Raw genomic sequence first — 14,011 nt, 5'->3', positions numbered from 1 at the left:
ATGTGCACTAGGATCGTTTGCCTGTCATAGATGTTCGACCTATGATTGCTCCTCCTGTGTTCTTGCTCATCACTGGCAAGCTCTTTCTTTGATGCGATGGCTCCGTGAAGGAGTAAATGGTTACTCCTACAGTAGTATTTGTGCGTGATGTGAAATCAACATCGCACACATGTAATCGCGATGTAATGCTTTGATGGTGCATGGTGGTGAAACATTTATTCCGGATGCCGGGAATTGTTGGATCATCGGTTGTGATCCCTGGTGTCATGTATGGGCATTGGTTGAGGATTTGTCGGAGTCTTCCCATGTCGTTGCATTTCGCTGTATGGGCCCTTCCGCTGCTCCGGTGATTCCTAAAAAAGCATCTGGGAGTGGATGGAATGCTACCGTAAGTGAGATGTTGATGTTACACAATAATTCATATTGGTGGATCACTCATTCCGAAATTTTTAATAATCAGTCAAATTACTATGTAAAATCTGGATAAAGATGTTAAAGACAACATTATATTGTGTAGATTCTGATGAAGAGCAGTTGCAACATGTACATATTTTTTATGTTGTACTATTGTGTAAATTACTTATAGGAGCATGACCATGCATTTTGTGTAAACAATTAATCAGGATGATTTAGTAGGATATGATTGCTTTTAAATGATAATAGGCGACATTGTTTGCTCCGGATGGGGATTCATCGGATCGGAGGGGGAGTCTACCGGTGAGTGGTATGTGCACTAGCGAGGATCGTTAGCCTGTCATAGATGTTCGATCTATGATGGCTCCTCCTGTGTTCTTGCTCATCACTGGCCGGCTCTTTCTTTGATGTGATGGCTCCGTGAAAGAGTAAATGGTTGCTCCTATTATTTGCGTGTGAACTAAATACACATGTAATCGTGACAGTAAAACAATTTTTTTTTATGATCATTGGTATTAATAACCAGCGATAATGCTTTGTACCGGAGCAAGGATACAGTTCTTTTACGGCGACTCCGGATTTGTAACTATAATGTCATAAAGGTTATCAGCATATAATATACATGCTGTGAAGTTATGTAGAACTGCTTGGTTTAACAATTCAACATCACAAAGCATGACAACAAGTACGTTTAAAGTTTATGATAATATGTTTTGGATATGGCAAATTACTTGTTGGCGATATTTTGGAAAATTCAATTAATTCTCCCACGTTTTTTTATATGTTATAAAGTGTTGAAGAGTATCTTTTAATATAAAGATGATAGTTTTTAAGGAAACATCATTTACTCCGGATTTTGGACACGGCGGAGCACCGATTGAATCTGAAAGCAATGTGTATGGGCACCGGTGAGGGTAATGCACGATCATGGCTGATCTCGTTCCATGTTCGTATCCTCCCGCATGCTCTTGCATGTCGTTGTCTGGCTCTTTTGGTGATTCCCGCTCCGAGTAGGCGTAAGTGATCGATCCTTCCCGAGTCGGAACGATTCAGTTGCGTGTAATTTGATCAGCTCTGAAAACAATCACCGCCCATATTCCGCCCTGGCCCGACTATGTACGATCCGGGACGTATCGGTTTGGGGAGGGGAGTGTGTGGCGGAAATGGATATCGACGAGAGAGGGCCTCCTTCAGTCACGTTTCATTGACTATATAAGCCGAGTGCAAGAGCACTCTTGGCCAGTTCGCCAGGTCGGCCGGGCCAGTGCGCCCGGGCCGGGCCGTCTGTTCAACAAGTGTCAGACCAAGTGTGGCCAGTCTGTCTGTAGCCGTAAGTGTGATAGGTTGACGACTAGATAATTAACCTCTCTCGCTCCGAACGCATCCAAACCGCCGCTTCTGATTCCACTACGATCTTGGATCAGCCCGAAGCCCAATAAAGGTGTTGAGCCATTTGTTCTCATATCTGTGTGTGTCTGAGAGTATTTCATTTGCCAGTGTCAGGTACGATATGGTTCGTACACCCACTAGATCCTAAGCCTTACTTTGCCAATCGCTACCATAGATACCGAAGGCCGGTTCCGCTACATTATCAACACATTTTTTATTTAATGTTATTATCAACACATTAAAAAATACATAACATGTATATAATAAATAATCACATTGCACAGATAAAAGCAAACAATCTAAGAATTGGAACAACTCGAAAGGAGCGAGAAAGGGAAAGAGAAAGAGGAAAGGCGTGAGAGAATTGTAAATAGAGAAATTTGACGACAGACAGGAGACAAAGAGCAACTCAAGCGTAAATGTTTTGAATGAAACAGAATTTCGTATCCATGAAATGTTGTAAAGGTAGTTGATTTTTCACAAAAATGAATTGTATACTTTTTCGAGCAAGTTTAACAATAGCAATTCGTTTAACAGCAGAAAATATAAATGTTAACATCAAATTGAATCAGCGTGCATCACGGAACATTTCTGACATTCATTTCTTTAATAAAAAGACATATTTTATTATATTCCATTTTACATTAATTTCTTTCTGAAGTAATATTTACTCAGGGCAGGAATAATTATTATCATTGTTATTATTACAGGGTGTCCCATAATGATCATACCATGCCTTTTCCGCGTTGAGAAAAATATTTAAAATATTAAATCAATGTTATACACATCCCCTAATTATTATGTTAATTTTATTAAAATATCTTTATTTGCTTCGGCGTGACAACGATATTTTTGAGAATCAACGACTCAAACTGGTTTTATTGTATCTGTAGGCCAAAATTCTAAAACAAATCATGCATGATTTATCACCATCGTTTAGCCGCTACAGCTACCGTCCGTATGGTGTAGCATTATTAAACAAATAGTGCTCTTCTTAAGGAAAAGCTGATATTACATTTACTATAACTTGTGAAAGGTCATTTTGCTGCAAATCTGATCTTCATTTTCATGCAGCTGAGAGTTTGCTAATCTCTGTCAGCATTTCAAATGATAAACATCACACCACAAAAATTGTATTTAAAACTGCCGCCGGGTTAAAGTTCAGATTGCACGTAAAAAGGCCATTATGAAGAAGATTCTGAAGAAGTTACCCAACGACAGATGAAATGATGTTGCCATGTTGTCCGTATGCCCAGCCACCGTCTCCCTCTTCAAGTCGACCAGAATGACTTGACTCTCCCTATAGGTCATCATGTCGCCCACCTACAAGAAGGAAAACCCAAGTACAACACAACATGATTATGGATGTCGCTGTAGCATTTTGGCAGACTGGTGTGGAGGAGGTCAAAGTCAGTTAAAGTAAGTAATTTACAAAACTGTCGAGTGTGTACGTGCGAGTAATAAGAAAATTTTTTCTTATACAGGGTGAGTCAAAAAAGTGCAATAGAGAAAAGAATCCATTTTTATTAAAGAACCGAGTTGAACCTATTAGATTTGAAAACATTTTATATATGGTATATTTATCAGCAACCTTGTGTGAAGAAATCAAGGAATTAGCATTTACCGTTTTGTTTTTATGATACATTTTATAGCTATACCCAATTTTAATGTTTGTCCAAAAGACATCTAAAATTTGAATGTCAGCGCACTCTGTGTAAGGTAGATTTGGAACAACTGCCATTTCCTTAACCTCATTGGCATTGAAATTAAATGGAGCACCCAAAGTGCTATTGCCCTTGGTCTTTTTTTAAGGAAAGGAAACATTATTTGTTGTTATTTTCATTTTACCTTTACTTTAAAGATGTTTATTCTCAATCAAAACATACAAATTTGCAGACGGGTTTTTTCAAATGTCAAAATAAAATGCGCGCAAATTAAAGTGGAGTGAATTACATAATATCCAGTAAGTTGGATATATTGGGATTAAAATACTGGAGTTGAAGTCGAGTGAGGTATGAAGGACTTAAAGTAATGTTAGAAAGTTTGTTTGAACAGAAAAAAAGAAATTAAAATAGCGTAAAAACCAAACTTTTTGAAGCTGATGTCAGTTTCAGAGCTAATGCCTTTACCGTGCATTGTGTACTCTCATTCAAAATACATGGTATCTCGTGGACAAATAACGAAATTGGGTACTGCAGCAAAAGGACTTATAAAAATCAAACGGTAGTCGCGATTCACTTCATATTTTCACAGAAGGTGACTTTTGAGTGTGGCATTTATAAAACTTTTCTATAATGGGAAAGTTTGACTTGGTTCTTGCATAAATATCGATTTTTTGCTCTATTGCACTTTTTTTTACTCACCCTGTAGTTATACGATGAAAGTCACGTTCAAATTAATACAAAAAAGGAAAGTGTTAGAGAAAAGAGAGAAGCCTGATAAACAAAGGTTGGACAAAAAGAGGAGCGAGATAGAAGAATGAAGAAAATAGGTTTGTACGTCCCCCGCTGTAATGCATTTTATTTTGACGGAGGGTCTAGCGTGCACCTTCGGAAAGAAATTAAAAAAGAGTCCCTAAGGGTCAACAGGGATCAAATTTTATACAACAGGATTGAAATTTTACAATTGCTCAGATTTGGTCAAAAGCACGGCAAAGTATTCCTCTGAATAAAAACTGAACATCTCCTTACAAAGTATAGTTTAACCTGTCTGTGACATACCATTCTTGAGTTATAAGATGAAAGGTCAAAATTGGGAGAGGTCAGGGGTTTTATTTGGGGGTCACATCAGTCTATAGGGCCTATTGACCATAACCTATTTTATGATGTTCTCTTGGTGACAAAGTATCCTAGAAGGTGCAAGAGAACTATTCTTTATTTGTGTTTATTTTACTTGACGAACAATTGACCTTAAGTGCCCCATAACTTATTAACTATATGGCGTACGCTTCCGAAAGTCCATAGGGCCAGACGAATAAGTTGATATATTTGAAAGCGTTATTGGAATGAAATTAATTTTTTCCCCTATTTGATCTTGCCGGACCATTTTCAGAGGTGTGTCTTTTTGACCTTTTTGAGGGTTACGGTCTCAAAATTCTGCTTGCAGACAACGGATTCGAGTTCAGCGTACCCGCTTTAACAAAAAAAAATAAGCTGGTAGCCAGCTTTTAGAAACAAACTTGCTGATTCGAACGCGATTTTTCGAAAATAGAACCAGTCTAACATTAAGATTTTGAAATCCGAGAAATCGACAGCTATAATCATGAGAGAGAGAATGAAGCATTCGTTTTTTGCTTTTAGAATTCCAGAGTTGATTAATTCTTTAGTGAAAAGCTCGTACAAGAAACGTTTAAATTGAAGGTTGTGCCTTATATTATCTGAAATTAAGTTAAGATTAGAGCATATAAATTTAACTAGTGTTACAATACAGATCATAGTAAAAGCTTCAGAGTTTGGTTCCTTATTTAATGAAAAATTTTATCTGAAGTAAATTTCAGTTAAGAGCACATCATACGACACAGGTATCTAGAAATTAAATATACATTTCACTATTGTGGCAATGCATGTAAAAGCTTTTAGAGTTTTCTTACTTCTTAATGAAAAGCAAGTACAAAAACGTTTTGCATCATTTTATCTGAAATTATCGGAAATTATACCAGGGTGAGGTTTGGAGCTCGTACGGCTCATCTCAGGTATAGTATAAAATGTAATACCAATTAAGTAATTTTCACGCTACAGATAAAAGCTTTTTAAGCTTCATACTAACATTAGTGAAAAAAACATGTTAAACGTCACGTCGCGATTTGATGCATTACTTTGATGTATTTCTTAACGAGTTTGGTCGTTGCTATAAACCATTTGGAGGATGTTTGTACAAACGTACACCAAAGCATGCATTCGTAGTGGGACTAGTTTTGGTCAAATAATTTTAATATTTAGTCTTACCCATGAAGGATGCCAGCTATCTTAGCTGATGACAAGGTGTGTACGATTTGGTAGATATGTGACAGTATTTACTTGATAACTACTGGAGGAACAATTTCTTCAACGACCAACCAGGAAAACTTACTACTTATGGCTTTTGTAATCTGAAATCATTGAGTGGATATTGGTGCTCTATTATTGACAAAACATTTTCCATACGTAGCGTCTATGATGCGCCAAGAAACTTTGGATAGCAATGCATTTATTAACGTAAATTGCACTTCCATATGGGGGAATCGCTGAATTATTCATTCTACGTTGCTGTTTTGTGTCGACATTACTAGAGTTGCCGACATTACTAGAGTTGCCGACATTACTAGAGTTGCCGACATTATTAGAGTTGCCGACATTACTAGAGTTGCCGACATTACTAGAGTTGCCGACATTACTAGAGTTGCCGACATTACTAGAGTTGCCGACATTACTAGAGTTGCCGACATTACTAGAGTTGCCGACATTACTAGAGTTGTATATTGTTCTATTCCATTGAGACCGAAAATTGGTACATTGTTTGTTTCTGTACATTGTACTTGATTTATACATGCGACGGGATACCTTATCATCAATTCTGAGGAACAAAAATGTGTTATATGGGGCACCATTAATGTGACTTCGTAAGCAAATTTGTCACGGATGGTCTTTTAGTGTTATGCTTTTGTTATTGAAAAACAATTAATGCATAACACATGACAAATCAAGCCGCATTGGTTATCTATGCGTTTAGTTTAAATATACTCTCCCATGGTAGAATAGCTGAATTATCATTATATGTTACTCTTTTGTGCCGATATTTAATCCTAGAGTGGTATAAATATTAATTGCATAGGGAATATGCGTCTATAAATATGGCCATTTCAAGCATTCTGGGCAAGTTTTCAAAATTGCTCATTATTATCACAGTCATATCATTGAACAACAATGACGTACTGAGAGTATCGGCCCAGTTATTGGCAAAATCTCTGTGGGAGTTCTCTGTCAATGATACCAATCTATGCATTGAGGAAGTGAACACCAGTGAAAATGTGACGTACTTCAGAGGAAGTACTGGTCACTCATGCAGCCTTCAGGTAACATCATATCAAGGAGCTCACATCCAACTGCAGATAAAGGGACCAGTGAAGAATGGCTCCCTTGGTCAACCATTTCTGTACATTGAACGAATTGAGGACCTTACTATTTGCCCCAATAAGTATATAGTTTTTGATGAATTATATGACAGGTGTAGCTCTATTTTAAGTCAGAGAAATGTAGAGATAACTGTGCAAGGTGTTGTCAACCTATCAATCAATGCCAAACCAGCAAAAAGTACGTTACACCAATGTCCAGAATTTGATCAAGATATAATAGATGCTCAAATAAGTCAGAGTTATATGTGTAAGAATGTACAGGGGTATAATAGCAAGATAACATGTGAGTCGCATGATGACAATACGTGTAGAATTAAGTTTGAAACTAATTGTGATACAACGCTTGGCTTCAGAGAAGTAATTTATCAGTGTAATTATCTGAATATGTCAAAAAAAGACAGAGTTTTGATCGTTTATCCAACTGATGTGACCATTTTAGATTTATCAAACAATACCTTAGTGGAAATATATGATAGAAGCTTTAAAGGTTTAATCTCCTTGGAAGGATTACACCTCAGTAGTAACCAAATTTCTAAATTACATGTCAGAGTATTCCATGGCTTAGGGACCCTCAAAATCTTATCGATCAACGACAATTTAATGAATGCATTGCCAATGGGGATATTTCAGAACTTGACCAGTTTGGAACTTTTGAACCTCAGTGAGAATCAAATAACCCAGTTGAATTTAGGATTGTTTCAAAGTTTGAGTAAATTGAGAAGTTTGCATCTTAATTCGAATATGCTGAGCACTTTATCAAAGGGATATTTCAGGGTTTGACCAATTTGGAATATTTGTCCCTCAGTGAGAATCAAATAATTAGTTTGACTGTAGGTGTGTTTACAGGTTTGATCAAACTAAACACACTTAATCTTTCTAGGAATTTGCTGAGCTCTGTACCAGAGGAGGAATTTCAGGATTTGACCAATTTGGAAGATTTGAATCTCAGTAGCAATCAAATATTCAAATTGACAGCAGGTGGTTTTCTAGGTTTGCGTAAGCTAAACAAACTGTATCTGTCTCGGAATTTCCTGGGCTCTCTATCAGAGGGAATATTTCCGGATTTGACCAATTTAGAAATACTGTCCTTCAGTGGCAGTCAAATAGCACAATTAAATGCAAAGGTGTTTCAAGGTTTAGGTAAACTGAAATACATTTATCTTGATGGCAATATGTTGGCCACTTTGCCAGAAATGATATTTCAAGATTTGACCAATTTGAAATGGTTGTTCCTCAGTGGGAATAAAATAACCCGATTGAATGCAGAATTATTTCAAGGTTTGGGTAAACTGACTCACCTGTATCTTGATGGCAATATGTTAGGCACTTTGCCAGAAATGATATTTAAAGATTTAACCAATTTAGAAGGTTTGTACCTCGAACTGAATCACATAACCCGATTGAATATAGGGGTGTTTCAAGGTTTGACCATGTTGAGGCATCTGAACCTCAAAAACAATATGCTGGATAAGTTACCAGAGGGGATGTTTCAGGACTTAAGTACTTTAGAAAGTTTAGACATCAGTCACAATCAGTTAGTACAATTAGATTTGGTATTAGTTGTAGGATTAGAAAACCTGAGATCTCTATTTTTGTTTAACAATATGTTGAAAGAAATTCATTTAACAGAAGGTGTGTTTAACATTTTGGGAAATTTGATGCAATTTTCTTTTTACTTTAATTGGTCATCGGGTGAAAATGAGACTCTGTTTTGGAACATGTTTAACGGTTTGAGGAGACTAACTCACTTTGAATTTGGAACTAATAATGTAAGCTTACTGCCAAAAGTTTTAAGTAACAAACCAGAGCTGGTAAACCTTCAACTTACCCATAGAAATCTGGTTAGGCTATCGTCAGGAATATTGATAGATTTAAGGAATTTGACGTCCCTCGATATTTCAAGCAACGGATTGATGGAATTAAATAAAGGGGTTTTCCAAGGTTTAGTAAAATTACAGTGGTTATACCTCCAAAATAACTATCTAACACAGTTACATCTCGATATATTTAAGGATTTAGGCAATTTGGTGTCCCTCAATATTTCTAGGAATGGTTTAGTGGAATTGACTAATGGTGTCTTCAATGGTTTGATTAAGTTATATTACCTTGATGCAGGGCAAAACCAATTGAAAAGCTTGGATAAAGATGTATTTCAAGGTTTAGCCAAATTAAGATATATATATCTCCATAACAATCATTTAACAAAGTTAGAATTTGACATATTGATGGGTACAGATTATCTTCTTTATCTTGAATTGACTAATAACAGATTAACTGAAATATCAAGTAATAAGCCTCAAAATAGGACCGTTCACTTAACCATACACAACAATCCCTTGACATTGGTAACTCGTGATAGTTTTTCTTCCCTTATAAGACGTTCACAAGTATGGGTTGACCAACATGAGGTTTGCGATTGTTATGTTCCCATTAACGTATTTTGTTCAGCAACTGATGAGGAATCCCCATATCTTACATGTGATCGGTTGCTTTCGGAGATGGCCCTTGTAGCTATTATGTGGCTTATTGGTTTGAATGCATTTGGAGGAAATATATTTGTTATGATTTGGCGTAACAAAGGGACCACACAAAATAAAGTCAACTCAGTTTTGTTAAGTAATCTTGCCATATCTGATTTTCTCATGGGCATCTACATGTTAATTATTGCATCAGCTGATTTGTACTTTGGACAGAATTTTCCAATGATGTCTGAAAAGTGGAGATCGGGTATCATTTGCAGGATTGCTGGGGCTTTGTCAATAATCTCCAGTGAAGCATCTGTGTTCCTAATATCTCTCATCAGCATTGACAGATTTATATGCATTAGATTTCCATTTTCAAACATGAAGATCACACAAAAATCGGTAAAAACTTTGATTATACTGACATGGATCATTTCATTTTCATTAGGTATTGTTCCATCTGTCTTAGCTGGAAGAAATTTTAAATTTTATGATAACTCACATGTATGTATTGGCCTTCCACTTGCCTTGACAAAAACATATACCACTGAAATCTCGCGTCATAAGATTGGGTCTGTATATCTTTCAGTATTCAGAAATGTATTTGATGGTTTCATTGATGGGCTTTACTTTTCAAGTGCAGTTTTCTTGGGTTTGAACTGTGTGTGCTACCTTATTATACTTGGCTGTTATATTGAGATAGTGAGGGCTGTCAGGAAGTCGTCAAAACGTGTAGGACGTTCTAGTGAAATGAATGAACAGATTCGACTAACCACGAAGGTTTCAGCTATAGTTGCAACAGATTTTTGCTGTTGGTTTCCGATAATAATTCTTGGGATCTTGGTACAAACAAGGATAATTAATCTGCCCTCTTCTGTATATGCCTGGTGTGTGACCTTTGTGTTGCCTATTAATTCTGCTATTAACCCATATCTTTACACTATAGCTGAAGTTATTTCGAAATGTAGAGAGCAACAAGTTGAAAACAATATTCCTGTACAAATACCACTCAACCAAAACCCAACTTTTCAAAACACACCAAATGTTGGTCAATTAAAATGACTGCAAAAACTATCAGTGGAACAATAACTGCTAAAACTATCAGTGGTTCTGTTGCATCTGGGAATCAAATGGATATTTCTTCGCCAGCGTAAGAAGAATAAGGAAAACCATGACAAAAACGTCAACATTAGGCCCGATAATGAGGAAAAAGAAACAAATAATAAAGGAGAAAACAATAAAACTTGAGACTGAGTCATTAAATCTTTTCAAGACTGTTGCTGGATAAGTGAAATACTGTAATGACCAAATGTTAAGAATTTGCTGGTTTAGTTCCACGCGGGTTTTATAAGAAACGAAGAAATATGTATTACGCTATGTCCAATTGAAAACAACTGATGTATAATATGTAAATGGTATCTATCAAATAATATATAGCCTATGTGTATATTAGAATATATTAATGGAATATTAATCTATCGTATGATAATGGTTTCTATCAAATGATATGTATTATATTAAAATATGTTAATGGTATCTATCAAATAAAATGTGTATAGTGAAATATAAAGAGATAGTATACAAATATTAACTGTCTATAGATGATGGTCGAAATATAATCACGAGGTGAAGATGGATTGTTCCATTCCACGAGCCGGAACGGCGAGTGGAAATGGAACAATACATCTTTCACCGAGTGATTATATTTCGACCATTACACGAATTCAAGACAGTTAATATTTGTTTTATATCACTCATGCATAAATTCTATTACTAAAATACTATTTAAGGTAGGAAATACATTTTTCATCAACATAACACCATGTTTTGCCGTGATATACTTCACATTTTGGGGTCCACCCCATAACTAAATCGGCGAGTCCAAGAGTCAGCGCACGGCTTTGCGCAGGCGCACTACGGCAGAGCACATGATGGTAAAGACTATCACACGGAGAGGGTGATAGTAAAATGATAAACGGTAATCAACCAATGAACTGTCTAGAATTTATGTATGAGTGATATAATATAAAATGGGCACTTTACCAGCAGGTGTATTTCAGGATTTGAATAATTTAGACCATTCTTAAGGGATCTAAAATGAGCGTTTATTGCGTTTCGACAGTATTTTTAGGGACATGAGAGCACATCAGACATATCGAATTGTATTCTGAATACGAAGAATGTCATTCTGATATCAAATAATTTTGATTTTTTGAAATTCGCAATTTAATACACATTTTATGGCAAATCATTAAAAATTGATATTTTGATATTTAACAGTACTTGAAGTAAACTTTATAAATCTGATGATTTATACATAAAGTGTATGTAGGTGGGATGAAAAGCCGACGATCAATTGAAAATTTTGACCTTTCGTATTGAAGATATGGATTTTTTTCCCAAAACATCAAAAAAAAATTAGGTCTTTTTGGGAAAAAATCCATATCTTCAATATGAAAGGTCAAAATTTTCAATTGACCGTCGGCTTTTCCTCCCTGCTACATACACTTTAAGAATATGTCATTAGATTTATATAATTTACTTCGAGGACTGTTATATATCAAAATTTGAAAAATATCAAATTTTTTATAATTTGTCATAAAATTTGTATTATATTGTAATTTTCAAAAATGAAAATGATTTGATATCAGAAAGACATGCTTCGTATTCAGAATGCAATTCGATAGGTCTGAGGTGCTCTCATGTCCCACAAAAAATACTGTCGAAACGCAATAAACGCTCATTTTAGATCCCTTAAGGAACCAATTAGTCCAATAGAATTGAAAGTTGCAAGGTGAAAGTAATCTGAGAAATCTGTTTCGTGGTGGTAATATATATGAAGAGCTTGTTTCCAAACCATGTTAAGTCCACAACCACATGTTTCTCATTTACTTGTGTGATACAATCACAATTACTTTGACAAGTGTGACATTAGCAACAATGAGTTGTACCATCAACAAGCCATTGTTTACCAAAACAATGTTGCTTAACAATATGTAGACTATTGTTATCATTTGGGAACCAAAGGCTTCACCCAGTATTGTTACTGTGCATCCATCCACTGTTTGCTTTGTAATGGTGCATCCATGAAATTACCATACCTATAACATCACAACCCATTGCAATATCGCACAGGTAAATCAGAAACACATGTTTGTGGACTTAACATGGTTTAGAACCAAGCTCTTCTTACGTTAGGTACTTTACCAGAGGACATATTTCAACATTGGTCTGATTTGAAAGATATGTACAAGGTGTCCCAAAAAAGGTTACATGTAACCTTTTTGGGACACCAATATATATTAAACTATGTTGTATGAAGGTAAAATGTTAGGTACTTTATCAATTTTCTTACTATATGCATATTAAATGTTAAAATATAACATTCATTATTGTATATACATGAAATGTATGTGGCACGTATGATGTTACGCTTAAAAATTAGCTTTTGATGTAAAAGAAAGCATCTAATGAGGAACAAAATGAGAGTGTTTTGTAGGTGAGGAAATGTGTTACTTATAGTGTTACCTCTCTAAGCATGATATTATATGTGGTCTGATGTGATCCAACCAAGGCGGCAATTTTGAAATTGAAATACAGGCAAAAATAGAAGCAAAATGATAAGAATAAAAACTAAAAAATAGGAATGATTACATGCTAATATATAGAAAAAAAGGAAATGTCAAAAGAAAAAGGAATGGCATGAATGTCATTGAAATTAAAATGTTCAGAATTAGTTGGCATCGTTGAATACTACTGTAGTATCTTAGAGAAAATGGTATCTATCAACAACTAATATAGTTAAACATGTTAATGCTGTTGTACGATGATATATTAGGCACATTTTAAGTTTTCTCACTAGTTATATGTATATATATTATGTGATATAATATAACATTAATTGACATACAATGTCAAGATTTTCATGAGGTGTGTTACACTGAAAATAGATACTGATTTAAAAGAAAGTATCTTCTGAAAAAATGTCCATGTTATGTATATAGGTAAGAAAATGTGTCACTTGTAATTTGACGTCTCATTGCACTGTTGTTAAAATATGTATCACAATGTTAATCTAATTGATTGACATTTTAACCAACAGCAGATTATCAGGTGAACCACACATTTGTTGGTTAAAACCGTAACCAACAGCTGTTGGTTAACTTTAACATGTGGTTGTTAATTCTATTTTACACAATAGGGAATGGTATGACTGTATTGTTGCAATACACAAGTGTTAAGAATTTGCTGCTGTTGTTCCACACTGGTTTTATGAGAAACGAAGAACAATTAGTAAATTGAAAACAGCTGATGTATAATAATATGTTAATGGTATCTATCAAATAATACGTGTATATATAAGTTATATTAATGGAATATTTATCTATCAAATAATAATAGTATCTATCAAATATTCTTAGTCAGTGGCTGTGGTTTAGCTTGTAAGCGCTGTATAGTTCCTGCATGTCGTCTATCACACGGTAGTAGTAGGATATAGTCCGCGTCGTTACGGAACACGCTTGTCAAGGTGCGCACTAGCTGCGAGTAAGTAGCTGGTTGTAAGCGTAGTGCGTTATAAGCCGGCGCCACACACTACGCGCGAAACTGAATTTGTAAACAGGTTCGTTCATTTTAG

The sequence above is a fragment of the Amphiura filiformis genome, chromosome 13 (assembly GCF_039555335.1).
Source record: "Amphiura filiformis chromosome 13, Afil_fr2py, whole genome shotgun sequence".
Lineage (NCBI taxonomy): Eukaryota > Metazoa > Echinodermata > Ophiuroidea > Amphilepidida > Amphiuridae > Amphiura > Amphiura filiformis.
Note: the sequence above shows the minus strand (reverse complement) of the source record.